Source organism: Tenrec ecaudatus, chromosome X (assembly GCF_050624435.1).
Source record: "Tenrec ecaudatus isolate mTenEca1 chromosome X, mTenEca1.hap1, whole genome shotgun sequence".
Taxonomy (NCBI): Eukaryota; Metazoa; Chordata; class Mammalia; order Afrosoricida; family Tenrecidae; genus Tenrec; species Tenrec ecaudatus.
The window spans coordinates 47,567,327-47,588,134 of NC_134548.1; positions in this window are offsets into that span (position 1 = coordinate 47,567,327).

A 20,808-nucleotide genomic window follows, 5' to 3' on the forward strand; every position below is an offset into this window, starting at 1 on the left:
GGTGAAGACCAGACATACCCTCTTAAGTGCTGATACCACCAGTCTTTCCCCACAGCACACTCTACTTCTCAGTTGAGTTTGTTAATTCACTGCAATAGCTACACACAATTCACGGATCATACTCTTGATTATAGGTTTTATTAGGGAAGTCAACAGGGTACCATCCAGGTATCAGAAATGTTTAACATACAGATCTTTGGTAAGGACAATCTCCTATCTGTTGTGCCTGCAGACTGTCCTCTCTCTGGTCCTTAGTCCCTTGGCCTGGCCTTTGCCTTGCTTGGAAGGCAATGTTACAAAACTTTTTTAGGGCTTCTGATAAATACCCAGAGGTCATGGTGCTTCCCCATGTGCCTCAGCCTGAAGGTGCTCAGCTGTAGCTCTGCAGGTCAGCAAACTTTGCTCTCCCAATCATGTGTCTCGAGGCATCCGACTCTACAAGTGAGTGTCCTGTGCAAGAATACTCATATTTACATTCGCTGTGGGCCAGGAAACCCACTGCTCTCACTTGCTCTCTGGCTCTTGGTTCTGCTGGTGTGTTCTGCTGGCTCTTGGTCCCCTGCCACTTTATGGTTACTCCTCTACTGCTTCTCTGAAGTCATAGCTTTCTGTTCCTGAATCAAGGAGTTTCCATACATAGGAATCACAAGGTCCAAAGCAATCTATGGACTATAAGCCATTTCTGGACAGAATCTATACATCTTGACTAATTTATGTTTACTATAATTTGCAGCATATATATATATTTATATATATATATTACAAAACAACAGATACACATTAAGTCTGCCAAGTGAATAAAAAGCTTAAAAATAAAAATAATGGGAGAGTTTGAAAATGTACTTCTGCATTAATTTGAATATGTTTGTGAAACCTTTTAAGAGGTTTCATTGTTTTCTTAACATAAAGAAAACTCTTTCAAAACAACCAACCAAACAAACAAACAAATAAAGGACAAATACTCCAAGAGATACTTCAGAAATGATGTAAACATTGTTTTCATATGCTGGTGGGCTATTTGTGCTTCTAGTTTTATAGAATATTTGACCATCAACACCAATTGAAAATACAAATTAAAGCAATAGCAACTATATAGAAACTACTTTGTTCCTGTAAGGCAAAGTTTTTTAAAACTGTGTGATATTGTGACAGGTTCCATGTGAATTTCTTACACTATTGGAAGATTTGAAGGGGAAGAAAACTTTTTTGAATGCTAGTTTGCGGAAAGATATTTAAAGTGTGCATATTCTACAACCATTTAGGAAATCTATCTGACAGTATCTACTAAAGCTGAATATATGCCATCTTCACTACCTACCAATTTGATTCTTAAGTACATACATTACAGAAATGTGTTTATATGTTTATCAAGAAACATGTACTGCAAAGTTCATAGCTGCACTATTCACAAGAGGCCCAAGTAGACAACTACTCAAAATCCCATTTACAGAATAAAGTGTGCATATACACACAATGGAATTTCATCCAGCAATAAGAATAAAGAACAACAGTTGTTACAATCCAAGACCTATGGATTTCATAAGTAGGATAATGTTGAGTGGAAAGAGTGAGATACAAAAGAGTAAATGTAATATTATTTAAAACAAAACAACCCCCTCCCCCCAAAGTACAAAAATTGGTTAAACCAAGCTTTGGCATTAAAAGTCAGTGTAGTCAGAAACTGTGAAAATTACTTTTGGGGTGCTGTTAATTTTTTGAACAATATGTGGGTTCCCTGAATGTGTTCACTTGGTAATGATTCATCAAGCAATCCACTTATGATTTTGTAATTTTCTGTGTAATTATGTCACTTAGAATTTTTACTGGGGGAATAATTATAGAGGTCTACAAGGAAATTGGATGCAAGTTTCTTCATTCAAAGTGTTATTTTTAGGCATGAGAAATTGGAAATAATAGAAAAGTCAAAAAACGGTGGCCAAATAGTATTTTATGACTATTTCTTGTTGTTATTGCTTATAGTAGAATTAATACTGATTCATGGTGCCTCATGTGTGCAGGGTAGAACTACTGCATAACCTTGTCAAGGCCGTGACCTTTCAGGAGCAGATCATCAGGATGGTCTTCCCAGACACCTCTGATGGGTGGAAGCCGCTAACTGATTAATACTCAAGCATTTAATCATTTGTGCCACTCCTGTTTTGTTTACAAGCCTGAAAATAATATTCACGATGACTGTATAATAGCATAGGATACCAGAAAGATGGTTACTTGTGTTTTATTAACCGTGCCAAAGTCTTCGACTGTGTGGATCATAATAAACTATGGATAACCTTGTGAAGAATTCCAGAACACTTTTTTTGTGCTCCCGTGGAAGCTGTACATGGATCAATAGACAGTTGGGCAAACAGAACAAGGGTTTAAAATCAGGAAAGTGTTGAAAATACAAACTGAAGCCTTTTGTATGAATTACAATTCCATGTAATGGAAACAAAAATCCTCACAAGTAAACCAATAGACAACATGATAAATGGAGAAAGAGTGAAGTTGTCAAGGATTTTGTCTTGCTTGGATCCAGAAATCAAACGACGTATTGAATTGGGCAAATATATTACACAAAACCCTTTAAAGTATTTACAAGCAAGCATATAACTGCGAGCATTAAGTCAGGGTATTTTCAATTGCTTCATAAACTTGTGAAAGTTGTACATTACATTGGACGTTGTACATAAGAAAGACTGAAGAAGAATCGATGCATTTAAATGATGGTGCTGGCAAAGAATATTGAAAGTTCTATGGACTGACAGAAGAACAGACAAACCTGTCTTGGAAGATATACTGCCAAAATGCTCTTTAGAAGCCAGGATGATGAGACTTTGTCTTAAATATTAATCTGTCTTGTCAGATGTAAGGCCAGAGTGTTCCTTAGAGGCAAGGATGGCAAGATATCATCTTCCTTTGAACATATTGTCAAGAGAGACTCGTCCTCAGAGAAGGACATCAAGTGGCATTGAAAAGAGAAAGAACCTGAAAAAAATAGATTGACACAGTGGCTGAAAGAATCAGCTGCAGCAAAAGTGTGAGCATGGCTCAGGGATGGATAGTGTTCAGCTGTTTTACCTATGACTCCGGTGATTCGAAACCAACTCGATAGCACCTAACATAACAATGTTGCTGTTGATGTTTGGTGCCACTGAGTCAGCTCCGACCCATAGCAACTGTAGGAACAACAAAACAAAACATTGCAGTCCTGCGCCATCCTCACAATTCTTCCTGTGCCTGAGCCCATTGATGCAGCCACTGTGTCCATCCATCTCATTCAGGGTCTGCCTCTTTTTTGCCGCCCCTCCACTTTACCAAACAGATATCCGTCTCCAGGGACTGGTCTCTCTTGACAATATGTTCAAAGTAAGATGATATCTTGCCATCCTTGCCTCTAAGGAGTACTCTGGCATTACTTTCTCCAATAAAGATCAGTGTTTCCTTTTAACAGTCTATGGTTATTTCAATATTCTTCCCCAGCATTACAATTTAAATGCATCTAATCTTCTACAGTTTTCCTTATTTAATGACCAACTTAATCTTGCAATAAGTTAACCAAGTTAACCTAACAATAACAACATGAAATGACTTAAGGAGCTGTGGTGCATTGTGTAGTAAGCATTGGGTTGCTAACTGAAAGGGTAGCGGTTCAAACCCAACTGTCACTTTGTGGGAGAAAAATGACACTGATCTCATAAAGATTTACAGACTCAGAAACCTATGAGCTCTGTGAGCTAGAACCCTGAGCTTTGGAAACATAATGGCAGGAAAAAAGATGACTTCACGTAAAAGGTAAAAAAGTAGGATGTTAAATTGTGTACAAAGAATGATTACAATTTCAATTAGTATACCCGTGATCAATGCCAACACTAGTTTTCTTTGCTTTTTGTATACTTCTATCTACATTCTAAATTGCATGCAATTATTTCATTATTATACTATGATCATAAAAAATAGTGATTTTTTAAAAATTGAAAGTCAGCCCTCGACACAAGGTGTTTTTTTTTTTAATTCAAAGGGGGTTCTGCCATTCTCAGTCTATGTTCTTTGCCCTTGTAGCATAGTAGGTTACACATTGGGCTGCTAATCAAAAGGTCTGAAGGTCAAAGCCACCAGCTTCTCTGGAGGAGAAAGATGAGACTTCTTGCTTTCATAAAGATTTACAGCCTTGAAAATTCACAAGGGTAGCTTTACTCTGTCATGTAGTGTGATTGTATATTGGAATTCACTCAGTGGCATTGAGTTAGGGGCGTGTGTGTTAATGCATTCAGAAAAGCCAAAGAGATGAACTTTATTTTGTTTATCTTGACATTAAAGCCATTTCTGTCTCTCCAGGCCTATTGACTCCAATAAAAGTGCTGAAAGCTCTTGGAAAAACTCAAAATGTATAGAAAAATGAACAAACCTCATTTCTAAATGGCGATGACATTCATGGTAGAAGATATGAACTTCAGGAGTCAAAACACATGAAAGAAGTACATTCCCTTTACGTGGGGTGCTAACCCTCAGGTCAATGGTTCAAATCCCTCCATCACTCGGCTGGAGAAAGAAGACAAGGTCTGCTCCTGCAAATAGTTACGTTCTCAGAAACCCTGTATAGGGTTGTCATCAGGTGGAATTGAATTGACGGGAGAGGGTATTGTTGTTGTTGTTGTTTGTTTGTTTGTTTGTTCTCAGGCTTAGAGTGAAGTTAACTGTTTCAGAGGAATCTGTGAGTGGTGCAAATGGTTAAAATTCCCAGCTGATAACCAGAAATACTTTGTTGGAAAAGCCTGACTGTCTACTTTTAAAAAGCCAGCCACAGGAACTCTTTGGAGCAGAGGTCTACTCAATTACACACCTAGTGACCTCGACTTGGAAGCCACGCCACAGCGCCCACTTTAACCCTTTGAGGGCTGGGCTAAAAAACAACACTAAACCACTGCTCTAATAGTGGGGAGTTCTGTTTCTTCCCTACGGCTTCAAAGTTGGAGAGTGGTGACGGAGGACAACCTATTGGTAATTTCTTTTTAAATGTGTGGCTGGCTGACAAATTATATTGTGTCTGCTTTTGAAGAGGTGGCCTGATCCCACACTGCATCCTTGTTATTAATCAGGAACAAAGGAGGGTGGCATTTCTTACAATCAAGGCTTCAATTGATATATATACATATATATATCACAATCACAATATATTTGTGTTAACTGTAATATAAATAACGCAACTTAAACATGATAATTCAGAAAGTATCTTTAAACTCGGTATACAGAATTTCAGTACCTAATAGTCGATTCTATGATCAAAAGGACAATAGATGTAATTATTAGTAGGATGTCCAGAACAATATGCCTACATCAGTCTCTGCTGAATGGAAAATTTTATCCTAGTGTCAGAAAATTCCCAAATTATTCTTTCCAATACACACCAGCTGTAACTATGGTAATTTTAAAGACTATTTTAAATATTATGTAAAATATGGTGCTACATGAAGAAATCTCAAGAACTCAACAGTAGGAAAATAAGGGGGCTCTCTAATGGGTAAGCAAACATAACCTGGAATAAAAAACAAACCAAACTCACTGCCACTGAGTTGATTCTGACTCACAGAGACCATATCATTGGATAATATACTTTCAAGAAACATTCATACTGGCTCAGTATTACTCAAAAATTGTTTAAAATTGATACAAAAACTTACAGTAGCACTAATATTCAAAGTAGAACTAATCACAATATCCCAAAAAGGGAAGTAGTCCAAATGGTTCTATCAATAGATAAATGGATAAGCATAATGCAGTATATTCATACAATGCATTATTATTCTGCCATAAAACAAAATTTTATGAGCCTTGAAAATATCATCCTGACTGAAATAAGTCAGTTGCAAAAGGATAAATACTATAATCTCTTATTTATATGAAACAGGCAAATATATAGAAACTAAAGTGCAATAGTGGTTGTCAAGAATGGAAGGGAGGAGGAGTAATTACCTAGGGGTCACTGAGTTACTGTTAATGATGGTTGCATGAGTTGGAATGGGATCGAGGTAATAATTGCCCAATATGAAGAACGTGACTAATATCACTGAATTATTTTTCAATAGACAAAAGTTTTGTTAAGTATGGTTTTACCACAGTAAAAGAATCTCATATCAAAATAAAAATTAACAATACTTTTTGTTTCCTATAAATTACCCCAAAGTATGAGTGTACATAAGAAAGTACTGCTACAAAATCATAGAAACACTTTAATAAGTAAAAGGATCAAAATGAAGCTATTATTTCTTGACATATAGTTCATCTAGGTCTATGCACTTCTTTAAATTTTTTTCAAAACCATTTATAATGAATTGGGTTAGAATATACAGAGCAATTCATCAATTTTACATTCAATAATCCATACACATTTTGTTTGAACTCATCAATTGTAATCTAATATAGCATCACTTATTCCAGTTCCTGTGTTTTTTATTTCCATTCCTCCTTCATTCTTTAAGTTCAGAACCTTACCTCTGCGTAAATACTGCCCCTTTTATCTTAAATAGTTGATTTTTCTAACATGGGGGGAGGAGTTCAATTGCAGAAATGAAGGGGCCATAGTCTTGGGGGGTTCATCAGTCTTTATCAGACCAGCAAGACTGGTCTTTTTTTTATTTTATAATTTGGAGTTCTGTTCCACATTGCTCTCATATTTTATCAAGGACCTTCTAATGTGGTCCTTTTCAAAGGATTTTTCAGTGGTCACTAAGTGCCATCTGCTTATTATAGTCTCAGCGTTGTGGAGACTGATGTTCATGTGGTCATTAGTCCATTGGACTAATTGTTTCCACATGTCATTTGGTTTTCATTGCTCTTATTTCCTCTGGATGAGGAGGGACCAATAGTGGCACCTTAGGTGGTTGTTTATGAGCTTCCCCAGTTGATACTCACCAAAATGGGATGGAGAACATTATTTTAATGAACTATTATATCACTTGGTATCCCCAAAGACTATGGTCCTGAGCTGCCAGGCACAACTATTTCCTCAATGTGTTTGGTCATGTGTAAGAAGGTTTCAGAATTTTGCCCCCTGCATGCCCTTTTGTTGTTGTTGCTATGTGCCATTGAGTCAATTTTGACTCACTGTACAATGGAAAGAAACACTGCTGTCCTGTGCCATCCTCACAAGTGTTATTGTGAGCCCGTTGTTGCAGCCACTGTGTCAGTCCATCCTGTTGAAGGCCTTCCTCTTTTTCATTGACCCTCTACTTTCAGCACGATGCCCTTCTCCAAGGACTTGTCTCTTCTGATAACCTGTCTAAAGTATGGGGATGAAGTCTCGTCATCTTTGCCTGTAAGGAGCATTCTGGTTTTACTTCCTCTGAGACAGCCATCTGTTCATTCTTTTGTTAGTTTATCGTACTTTCAATAGCTTTTTATTGTATGCCCTAGCATGGGTGTATTTCCAGCAGAGGTAAATACACACATACAACATCATCTGTCAAGCCTATTTTCATGAGTGTGCTCTCATTCTCCCTGCCATTCCTGTTCGGCCTCACTGTGTGACTGAACATTTACATGTTCACTATTATCGAAACCACCCCAAACTCACTGCCGGGGTGCTGATTCAAACTCATAATGACCGTACAGGGCAGGTAGACCTGGCCCGGTGTCTGTGAGTTTCTGAAACTCTATTTTCTTACAGGAGTAGAGAGCCTCCCTCAGAAATGTTGATGGTTTTGAACTTCTGACTTTGCCATTAGTAACCCAATGTGTAATCGGTATACCACCAGGGCTCCTATTACAGGATTGTGTAAAGAACAGTATTTAGCTCTGTTGCCTTTAACTCTTGCAAACTTACCAGTGTTGTCTTCTGCCTCCATTAATATTTTTTTCCAGCCTCCCTTTTATTGTATAATGCCTTCTTCTTCACCTGAGTTCACACTTATCTGTCCTATGACTTCCTCTTACCTGTTTCCCTCTCAACCCTGGCAACTACCAACAGATGCTTCTGTTAGTGTGAAAACCTTTTCTTTGCTTATTCAAATAGTGATCAAATACAATACTTTTCATTTTTTGATTGACTAATTGCATTCAGCAAAATGTATTCTAGGTTCATTCATGTTATGAGATGTTTTGCAGATCCATCATTATGATTTAATATTACATAGTAGTCCATTTTGTATATATACACCAAAGTTTATTTACACATTCTTCCACTAATGATTATTTAGCTTGTTTGTATCTCTTTGCTATTCTGAGTAGTGCTGCAATGAACATGTGTATACATATATCCATTCACATTATGGCACTTATTTCTCAGACTATATACCAAATAGAGGGATTACTGATTCATATGGAATTTCTATTATGAACGTTTTTGAATAAATCTTTCCACATCGTGCCATTTTTCAATCTTACCAGCAGAGTATGAAAGTTCGCCTTCATTTTTAAACTCACTAGCATTTTTTGTTTTATTTTTTAACTTTAAAAATTAATGCTGGGGTGTAGTGATATCTCATTGTTTTGATTTGCTCTCTTGAATGGATAGTTGTCATACACATTTTTTTCATGCGTTTGTTGAAAGTCTTAATGTCTCTTTTGGGTGAAGTGGCTGTTCAGATCTTCTTCTAGTTTTTCAATTGGGTTGTTTATCTTTTTTCTTGCTGAGGAGTTGAGGTTTTCTGCATGTTTCAGAGATGAGTTTCATGTCTGGTATGTCCTTTCCAAAATATTGTTTCCCCAGCTTATAGGTTCTCTTTTTAATCTTTTGGTGAACTCTTAGGATGAACATAAGTTTGTCTTTTTAAATAGGTCCTAGTCGTCTGCTGCTTGTGTGATTTTCATTATGTTTTAGCGAATTTATGTATTAGCCCCTAAGTTTATCCTTGTTTTCAGATGATATGACCCGATAGGCCAGGTTAGAATTGCTCCTGAGCTTACAAAACTGGATATCCATTTCTAGAATTTTGAACCACCTATTGTGGTGGTGACATAATCTGGTGTCAATTTAGGACTTGAGAGGGTTAAGAGTGTAGGGGTAGAGTCTAACCTGTCAATCGGGCCTCTGGGTAGGCATGGCCTTCCCCTAAGGATTTGGGGGATTCTTGTATTTTCTTCTTGGAGGCAGGAGACACACACACTCTCTCTGCTCACTCCTTGAGAGACACTCATGTGGAGAAGACACATGGAAAGAGGCTGATGGAGCCAGACCTCTGGAGCCAGGGAAGCCACAAAGAGACCCCTGCCAGCGTTGAGATGCTTACACCACCACTGGATCCACAAGACTTCCCACCCACTGGCCTGAGAGCTTCCTTGTTCATCATCATTGCTTGTTTCATGAGTTCGAAGAGGACTTTATAGATTGATATCAGACATATGGGCTAATATCAGACTTATGGACTTGATCTGACTGGGCTAGGATGTTTCCCAATATCCAACTCCTCTTGTATATAAATCTCTTTCTTATACACATATGAGTGTCTATGGATCTGTTTCTCTAGTCAACCCAGACTAACACACCCGTGAACAGCTGCTCTTTGACAAAGTGCAGAAATACATTACATGGAGAAGAGATTGCCTCTTTAACAAATGATGCTGACAAAGCTAGGTATTCTTTTGTAGGCTGAAGTCAGGGTGCACAGATCCAGAAAGGATTTATTTTGGCCCCTGAGGACAGCTGGAGACAAATGAGTGGTTTTGGAAGAGTTCTTGACCACCCAGGTAGCCTTTGACAGGCCATTTCCCCCCTGTAATACTTTATGGGAAAAGAAGCTAAAATAACTCTTTGAAACCCAGATGGTGGTTGGTTATGAAGAGTGTTTAGTCCTCCAGGGTGGTGATATCAGTGTACTTGTCCCTGCAGTCCTGTGCTTTGTGCTGTTCTGATAAACGTAGCAGCTTCCAGAATTGGGAGTGGTATATCAGGAACCTGATCCATTATGCCCAGGCAAGCAAAGGCTCAGTGGTACAGCTACCAGTGTGGGCACTTGGGCTGTTCCTGAGCAAGCAGATCTGATTATGGTCTGGCTGCATCCGACCAGCTGGTAATTCACTCAGCTGTCTCTTCTGGCCACTGTTGTTCAGCTTCTTCTCCTAGACAACTCCTCCCCACCCACAAAAAAACCCAAAAGGAACTCACTGTCATCGAGTCAATTCTGCCCCATAGTGGTCCTAGACTATAACTTTTGATGGGAGTAGAAAGACTCATCTTTCTCAGAGCACCTGACAGTTTCAAACTGCTCACCTCTTTGTTAGCAGTTCAATGCCCAACCCACTATGCACCATGGTTCTATAAGGCTCTCAGACAGTACTTGTAAATATGACCTGGTTTCGAAACCAATTGGTTTTACTCTGCTAATGATGTCATGTGGAGTGTCGGCGGTATAGTGGTTATATGTTCGGCTGTGATCCACATGGTTGGCAGTTGAAAACCACCAGCAGCTCCAAGTGAGAAAGACTGTGTCCTGCACCTTTGGTAAGTGCCTAATAATCAGAACTGAACAGACAGTCACACACAAAGGAAAAAGGAAGACATAGTGACCCTATTGGACAGAGAAGAACTGCCCCTTGGATTTCTGAGATTTTAAATCATTGTGGAAACAGATAATGTCATCTTTCTCCCCTGGAGAATATGATGGATTCAAACTGCTGATCTTGTGATTAGCAGCTCAATGTGTAACCCACTAAGCCACAAAGCTCCTTTTTGCAAATCTTTATAGGAGCAGAAAGCCTCATCTTTCTTCTGTCGAGCAACTGGTAAGTTTGAACTGCTGACCATGCAGCCCCAAAGCACAACCCACCAGGACTCCATCACACCAGAGATAGATGAATGTAAAAGAGTCAATAAAAAAAGCAAGCCACAGAGTGTTGGCAGCTATTGGAAGATGAAAAAGATAAGAAAGAACCTCCCCCTAGAGTCATACCCTGAACTGGACTGAGAGCTTCCAGAAGAAAACAAAACAACTCACTGCCATCAAGTTGCACCTTGGATTTTCTTGAAGTTCTTTCTTTAAGGACTCTGAAGTACTTGTACTTGTTACCCTCTCTATGACCCTTTGCATTGGCTGAGACTGTGGACTTTTATAAAAGCCAGGGATGATCCACGCTCTGTGCTCAAGCTGACTGAGTGTATTATGTCTGGATCTGGCATTCTGCCAACCAGGACTCTCTATGAATCAGTAGATTAGAGCATCAAAGTAGACTGAGGCAAACATTCACGCTATTAATGTAACTTTAAATCACTTGAGAACCCTGAAAGGCTTCTAGAAATAGCCGAGAAAAAGAATCATTACATTTATCATGTATTTAATATTTAGCATCGGTTCGAAATAGTCAAAATATTTGAGAATTCTTAATCTCCAAATATCATGTCCTCTTTCTTGATTATGAGAACCTTATCTCTTTACCTTATTAAAAATTTCAGATATCCTAGTCCTACTCCAGACTCACTGTATCACAATCTCTCAGGTGGGATCAAGAGGCCTAACTACCATCTTTAGATCTATATCTCTCTACACTCATATATCAATGCATACTGGAGGTGTATAAGATATTTACTTGAACTGATTTTTATGGATTTTAAAAACATACACAAATTAGAAAGAACTGTATTGCTCATGTACTCAGAGTTCAACTTCAATATTTATCATTATTCTGGTGTTTTCCTTTCAACTGTTCTTTACCCCATTCTTCTTGCATTTGTTGAAGAATTTTAAAAGCAAATACCTGACTTCAGGTGATTGCTGCAAAAATGGCAGTATTTACCTCTATCTCTAGTGACATGTAGAATGAAGAAAATATCGCCAAAATATTATGATCACACCACAAAATGAATAATTATTCTGTACTTTCTGATGCCTAGGAGCTCTGATGGGGCTCTGGATTAGGCTTTGAGCGGATAGCCATAAGGTTGTTGGTTTCCAACAACCAGTTTCTCCATAGGATAAAGATGAAGCTGTCTGTCCATAAAGATTTATAGTCTTGGAAATCCTATATAGGGTCACTATGAGTTGAAATCAGCTCTATGACAGTGTGTTTTAAATCTGATGTCTAATCAATCTGTGCTTAAATTTTCTTACTTATATAAAAATGCCCTTATGTAGCACATAAAAGTAGGATTCAAATGATGTCCACAAATTGTATCTGGTTAATATGTTTTTCAAATATTTTCCCCCTTTTATTTAGCATACTATAAAAAGTTTGGGAGAAAGACGAGGCTTTCTACTCCCATAACGAGTTATAGGCTTTGAAACCCACAGGGGCAGCCCTACTCTGCCCTACAGGGTCGCTATAAGTCAGTATTGACTCAATGGCAATGGATTTGTTTTTTATACAAACATTATTTCACAGTATGTAGAGCTAATCCCTTTTTTCTTTTTGTTACATGGTACACCATTGGATGGATATATTATATTTTATTCAGACTATCCTTTTTTGACGTGTTGTTTCCTGTGTTTTCCTATTCCAAAGAGTACTGCAATATACAGGTGTATGTCTTTATATATGTTTTGCCAGTGCATCTTTGAGATAGATTCATCGAGGTGGTATTGCTGGGCCAATTTTTGAATATTTAATTTTGCTGTATCATCAGGAGATACCGGTACTTTGATAATATAATTTGCCTTCAGCTCCACTTTAGTGCTGCTATATGGAAAATGATGTCAACTGCTAACGTGCTGCTTTGCTTGTTACCAGCTTTGCTCTTGCCCTCTGTGACTTTCTCTCACTGGGATAAATGGCTAGCCTCAAAGTCTCAAGGTCTTTGCTTTCCATGCTAAACAGGGATAGAAAATATGGCCACAATTCACTTACAATGCAACTTATAGATATTGTTAAATTACCTGTGTTAAATTACATTGGATTGGAACATTAGTCCTAAAAAATAATATTTTAATATCCATGTAGAGCAGTCCTATTGGGTCTTTCTTCATTCTTCTCCAAACTTGGACATATCACAATCAAGGAACATCCAAGATTAAAAGTGATTCTGTGTTGAATTTCCTGATAGAAGTTGAAGGATTTGGAAAATTTGGGGAAAAGAAAAATACTCTACTATATTATATTTTAAAAATTAGATTCATTATTGATAGCCATCACATTAAAATTTAGAACAGCAGCTTGCAAAACCTGAGATATAAGAATATAAGAAGAACAGCAACAATGCTTAAATATTAAAAACAAAGGAGAAAGTTATTATGGAAAAGTGGCAGACCCTACATTCGAGAGCACCATTATGCATATTGAAATAATTAATTTATTTGAGCCCTCCATGTACTTGTTCTGAGGCTAGGTTAAACTGGATCAGAACACAACTAAATGGGTTAAATAGGCATCCAGGCAGGTGACACCAGATATGTCTTGGCTGAAAGCAGAGAATACCAGGAAGTTGTTCACTTGAATTTGACTAATCAAAGACACTTGACGGTGTGAATCATAACAAATTATGAACATTGTAAAGAATGAAAATTCCAGCACACCTAAGTATGTCCGTGCAGAACTGCACGTAGACTAAGAGGCAGTTGATCAAACAAAGAAATACTCTATAGTTCAAATCAGGAAGGATGTACTCCAGGTTTGTATCCTTTCATCAGATTTATTAAATCTGTCTGCTGAGGAAATTATCCCAGAAGCGTGACTCTATGAAGATGGTTCAAGGACAACTAATCAACCGTCTATGATGTGCCAATGACAAACTCGGCTCATGCAAGCCAAAAGGACCTACTGACAAAGATAAGAAAAGACGGCCTTTAATATGAATCACATGCAATTTAAAGAAAACCAGAGACATACAACTGAAACAATCAGCAAAATCACAGCAACCAAAGAAAAGATTGAAGTTGAGAAGGATTTCATTTTATTTGGATTCCCAATTACCATCAATGGAAGCATTTCCTAAATCAAATGTATTGCATTGAGCAATCTGCCTCAAACTATCCTTTTTAAGTGTTAAAAAGCAAAAATGTTGCTTTGAAGACTAATGTACACCTAAATCCAACCATTACATTTTCAATGTTCTCATATGCATTTGAAAGCTTGATAATGAATACAGGAGGCCAAATCAATCTCTTTGGATTATGATGCTGGCAGGGTTACTAAATATACCATGAACTGCTAGAATACTGAACTAATTTTTTTTTGTGGGAAGCAATACAAGCAGAATTCTCATTAGAAGTGGGGATGGCCAGACATTGTCTTGGCTATGTCAACAGGAAGAACCCTTCTTGGAGAAAGGCATCATGGTTCGTAGAGAGTCAGCAAAAAGAGGAAGAACCTCAATGAGCTGCATGGACACAGTGACTTCAACAATGGTTCTAACATAAGAACATCTTTTCTGGATTATGGGGCATCAGGCAGTGTTTTGTTCTGTTGTACATTAGCTCCCTCTTATTTGGAAAAATTTCGATGGTTGCTCACAACAAGAACTTATTATTTTCACAAATTTTGTGCAATTCTGAAACTTCCATATTTTAAAGTTTATTCAAAATTGTCTTGTTGAACGAGCTTGACTATGTTCTAATATATGACACCTATGTTATTTTTAACACAAAGGAAGGAGCTCAGGAGTACCAGTGCATTGGTATTATTCACCAAAGCCAAGATTTTATCAGCAAAATCATCCTATTTTGTTCCTCTGCCTTTATTAGCATTTGCAATGCTCCCAATTTAGTATCATTTGCAATGTCATTACCATACTGGTTATTTCCTCTTCCAGATCATTAAGTTAAAATAGACCAACTCCAACACCACACCCTGTGGCAGTTCGGAGACCTTGTCCTCAAATGGTTGCATAGCTGTGAAGTTAGAAACCAGCTAAATAATAATTATCTGCAAATGGCAATTTCCTAACTTAATTGGTTGAATTTCATTCTGCAGGTGGTGATATTAAAGCAAACACTTTTCTGCTGTCCAAACCGGCACACTTGGTTCTGAATTCTGATGGAAAGGTAACCAATTGAACAATCTGTCTGGTATTACTTGTCATTCCCCAGGGTTGATGGTTTATAGCTCAGAAAGCTAATCATCATCAGATCAGTATTTTCAAGATACTCCATTATTAATTTGTACTATATTCTTTTGTGTAGACGTGTATTTGTTTGAGGTTTCCTCATTCTACAAATTAAGGAATATATCTGCTACACATCACTGTCTTCTTCTGTAATCACCTACTATACCAAAGAAGTACATACATTCCAAAACATTTCCACAAAGTAAGCATACCCTTGTAATTAGAACCCAGACCAAGAAACAGAATATGACCCAATTTCCAGAAACTCCATTTTTCACCATTTATACCCTACCTAACAATCTAAATTTAAAAAATAGCCACTATCCTGATTTTAAAACCATAGACTAATTTGGTTTGTTTTTAAGTGTTTTATGTAGTTAAATTGAATCATAGAATATGTGATCTGGGTTTGGCTTTTTTTGCTCTTCATAATATTGTTTGTAAAATTCATTCATCTGTTGCACATAAATGTGTATCGTTCGTTCTCATTTTGGCATAGCATTTCATTGTACAATATACTACAATGTGTTTATCTATTCAACTTCTGATGAGCATTTGTATAGTTTCTAGTTGCCAATTTTTAAGAATAGTATTACTCTCACTATTCACAATAGCCCCAAATATTCAAACAACCTATGGAAAAATAAATAAACTTTTGTACATACATATCAGACTGCTATTATAAAAAAAACAAAGTAAAAGTTTTCACACTAAAAGAAACATACATTAATGGTTATGAATGGTGGGTCCCACTGCTATTCATAAGGTTTTCAGTGGATAATTCCTCAGAAGTTTAAAGCCTATTCCTTTTTCTTAATCTGGAAGCTCTGCTGAAACCTGCTCATTTTGCATGATACGTGATAGTACTGGAATACCATTGGCACAGCTTTGAGCATCACAATAACATTCAAACCCCCACAGCATAACAAACGGATAAGACTAGTGGTGGAAAAAAAATGACAGAATGATTTCATGAAAGCATAAATTATTTTTAAAAGAGATCCATAAAATGGCAAAGAAAAAATGACAACTCAAAAAGAATGTAAATAACGGAAACAAAAAATGAAATTTGAGCCTTGTTGATGAAAAAAATTGAAATGGCCATGGATTGCCAGAAAAACAAACAAATCTGTCTTGGAAGAAAACCAGGCAGAAAGCTTCTTCGATATAGGGATGGTGAGACTTCACTTCATGGACTTTGGGCATGTTATCAGCAGAGACCTGCATCTGGAAAAAGATATCATGCTTCATAGAAGGCTATTTAAAAAGATGAAATGAATAGCAGCCGAATGTTCTGAATAGCAGCAAGAACCCACCAGTGGTAACCATCAAAGTATGTTTCTTTTAGTAAGAATATTTTTCTTAACTTTTTAGGAGAGTGGTCCCATACAATATTTACCCTTTAGAGATAGAATAATTTTGTTCACCATCTTTCTTTCTTTAAATTTACTTAATTAAAAATTATTTTATTGGGGGTTCATACAACTCTTATCATAATCCATATATACATCAAATGTATAAATCACATTTGTACATTCATTACCCTCATCATTCTCAAAACATTTGCTCTCCACGTAAGCCTCTGGCATCAGCTCCTCATTTTTCCCCTCCCTCTCCGCTCCCCACTCCCCACTCCCTTATGAACCCTTGATAATTTATAAATTATTATTTTGTCATATCTTACACTGTCCAATGTCTCCCTTTACCCACTTTTCTGTTGTCCATCCCCCAGGGAGGAGGTAATATGTAGATCCTTGTAACCGGTTCCCCCTCTCCACCCAACCCTCCCGGTATCGCCACTCTCACCACTGGTCATGAAGGGATCATCCGTCCTGGATTCCCTGTGTTTCCAGTTCCTATCTGTACCAGTGTACATCCTCTGGTCTAGCCAAATTGTTTCACCATCTTTCAACAAGATGAATTGGCACAGTGGCTGGAACAATGGGCTCAACCATAATAACTGGGACAGGTTTTGTTCTGTTGTGTATAGCGACTAGGAGTTGGAATATCTTTAATGGCACTTAACAACAGTAAGATGAAATGGAACAAAAGGTCTAGAAATGCATTAACTGCCTGAATTGACACAGAAAAAGAACACATATCTCCACAGATTCATCATAAGTGAAGAGATTGAATCAGTAATCCAAAATTTCTCCGGAGGGAAAGGTTTCAGACAAATTGCCCTCACTGGGACATTTTACCAAACATATACCGAAGAAATGATACCAATCCTTCTCATATCTTCAGAAAATGCAGAAAAACATAACCTAACTCATTCAACAAGGCAAAAGCTACCCCAAAACCAAAGTCAGACAAATAAACAGCAAAAAAGACAACTATGGACAAATAATAGAATGAAGATAGATGCAAAAGTCCTCAAGAAAACACTAGCAAACATAAATCAAACATATTTAAAGAATTATATTGTGTTATAAATTGGGGTTTATCTTACAAATGCAAAGATAGTTTAACGTTACAAAATGAATATAAACCACCACATTAATAGAATGAATCAACATAGTACACCACATTAAAAAAGGAATAGAACTACATGATTATTTCAATCAATGCAGTAAAGGCATTTCACAAAATCCAACTCTTCCATGACAAAAGGAGAATCCCTCCACATGACATACGATATCAAAGAAAAACCCTCAGCTAATGTCACACTCAGCAGAAACTGAATATTTTCCATGTAGTGTCAGGAACCAGGAGCCTTGGTGGTGTTATCAGGTAAGCATCAGATTGCTAACTGCCAAGTCAGTATTCAAGCCCACTAGCTTAAGATAGAATGAATCTCATCTGCTTCTGTAAAGATGTACAGCCTCGAAAAGCTATAGAGGATCACTATGAGTCTGAAAGAATTCAATGGCAGTGGGTTTGGTCTGGAATTTGAAGATCATGAGCAAGACCAGTTTGTTTACTTTCATGCATACTTTTCAACATCTTACTGGAAGTTCCAGCCTAAGAAATTCAGTAAGAACAATGAAAGGGTATCCAAATTGGAAAGGAGGAAGTATTTATTACAAACCCTAATCACTTATGATATGACACCCCATTTATGGAATAGACAAACAGTAGTAGGGCTAATCAGTAAATTCAGCAAAGCCACGGGATAAATTGAACAAACAAAAATTACTTGTTTTTTATACTAGCATTAAGCAATCTGAAATGGAAATAAAGAGAAAAATTCCACTTACAATAGCATTAAAATGAATAAAATACTTAGGAGTAAATATAAAAAGAAATTGAAAGACCTTTACACATAAAAGTATAAAATACTGCTGAAAACTATAGAAAATTAAATGGAAAGCTATTCTATTTTCACAAATGGGAATACTTAATATTGCTAAGATGTTAACTGTACCTAAAGCATACTATATGATTCAATACAATCCTTATGAATAATGAATAATCCAACAGCCTTTGTGATGAAGTAGAATTTCTAAATATGTCTCTTCTATCCATTTCTCTTTAATTCTCACCTTATGATTAGTTGAGACCATGCAAATAAGATATAGAGGCCTCTATCTTGGAGATTGGTCAGATTTGCCATTCTTTTGTTTATAGGAATGAGGGATCTCAGAAGCAGGAAGAGAAAATTCCCAAGACCATCAAGGAAGAAGAGCCACGAACAGAGTACATCTGAAATCCCTTCCTATTCGACGTGGTGCAGGCAGCAGAGGCTAGAGACTGAAATATGGAGGCCATGCAGCAGAGCAGAGGATCAGCATCTACATTATAAGCCTGTGAGACAGAGCAGCAAGTTTCCTGGCTCATAGGGGCAGAGGCCAAGGGACCATGTGGCTGAGGGTGGTGGGAGGGAGGGAGAGAGGGAGGGAGGGGGAGAAAGAGAGATAGAGAGAGAGAGAGAGAAACCCTCCCTTGGCCAGTGGTTGAGGAGAAGTATTGCTGTGGACTAATGACTGTGTATCCTTAATGTTTTTGGATCTTGGCTTGTCATAACCTGTTAATTAATGTCCCAAAGTATGAGATGAGTATTTTCTGTGAGTTCTCTTTGACCATAGCAATGAACTATTGAATCCAGTAGAGAAGTGGAGTGTCATGGGAGTAAGGGTGGGATTAGGTAGAGTGTGGAGGCATGTCTGATCTCCCTCTTGTGACAATCAGCCTTGTGCTGATGTAGAGATGGATTCTCCTTCTCTCTTTTCTAGCCAGATAAGGTCTGGCATGGCCTCTAATGCCCTTTATTCAGTCTTACTTGCAAAAGTAGAAGAATCAAGCCTCAAATTCATACATAGAATTGCAAGTCACCTTGAATAACCAAAAGAACTTTGAAAAAGAATAGAGTATACATAATCATAAATGAAATCCAATTGTGAAATTTCTTCTCTGGCTTTTTAAATATTGTTGGTGGTCTATTTTTTCTTACTCTTCATTTTTATCTTTATATTATAATTACTATGATTATTAATGCAGGAGGAGTATTGAGATACTAAATATATGGTGGTTCGGGCTCCCCTTTCATTGGACACCCACTAAATCAGAGTTTCATTCGAGGTCCAGTTACCGCCATTTCTACAAACTTGTGGTGGCTGTCCTTTGCTTCCTCTCCCATTGGGGCATTTCAATCCTAAGTCCAAGGGTAGAGATAATTTTGAGGCAGGGCTAAGTTCTTTCAATCTTGCTTCCACTTTGAGTCCTTCTGGTGTGGCCCTTGGGGAAGGCCGTGTTCCCTGTAAGGCCAGCATCTAAGGTCATCATAGTGCTGACTTCATGGCACAGTTTATCGGGGGTTCGTTACAAACATATTTGAAATGTCTGTTCATGAACATAAAACCCTAGGCCCCCTACAGTTATTGTTTAGCATCTTTTCTGATGTGAATTCGCTCCTCCCCATTTAGGCACCATAGCCACTGACAGAAGTACGAGTGTCTCCTCTGGAAAGGAGACGCTCCCCTTGCTTGCTCTGAACTTGATTTTCCAGTAAGCTTCTTCTCTCATCCCTGTGGAGGGCCTGTGGATGTGTCGCAGCCTTGTCTCAATGTTGCATCACATCAAGTGGATGGCCTTCTCCCTTTCCCCCTTTCTTGAAAGAGTGACTCCAGCCAATAGACGCTTGCCTCATTGGATGTGTTTTTTATGAAGCTCGTAAGGTGGATGGTGCAGGGTTCATGACCGGTAGACAGGTATTCTACCCCTTTGAGGGAAATTAGTCTCAAGATGTGTTTAGTTGGTTTTTCTCCTTATAGTAGGGGACTCCTACAATATTTGTTCCTTTGTAATTGACTAACTTCACTCAGCATAGTGGTTTCTAGGCCCTTCCACATCATGGTGTGTTTCATGTTTTCCTCACTGTTTCTTAGGGATGCATAGTAGTCTATCGTGTACCACAGTATCTTTACTTATCCTTCCACTGTGGGGCATTTGGGCTGCTTCCACTTCCTGGCTATTAATATTTGACTTTGTATTTTCACGTTGCCCTTTGAAATTTTCTATTCAGCTATTGATTTCATCATTCTATCCATTTGTTTTAGCTACTCTACAACCAAAAACAAGCTTCAGAGTCTCTTCTGACATCCAATTTAATTTTTTCTTTCTTTCCTGTCTTTTTAATAATGGTTTGCTTTCTTAGCATGGTGAAGAAAGCTGATGGTGCCCGGCTATCAAAAAAATATAGCGTCTGGGGTCTTAAAGGCTTGAAGGCAAACAAGTGGCCATCTAGCTCAGAAGCAACAAGGCCCACAGAGAAGAAGCACATGGCCTAAGCGAACACAAGGTGTTGAATGGACCATGTAGCAGACACCAAGGAACAAAAACAATCATTGTGTGATCACCTTCCTCACATAATCGCTAACGATGAAAGTGTGCACAAGCAAGTG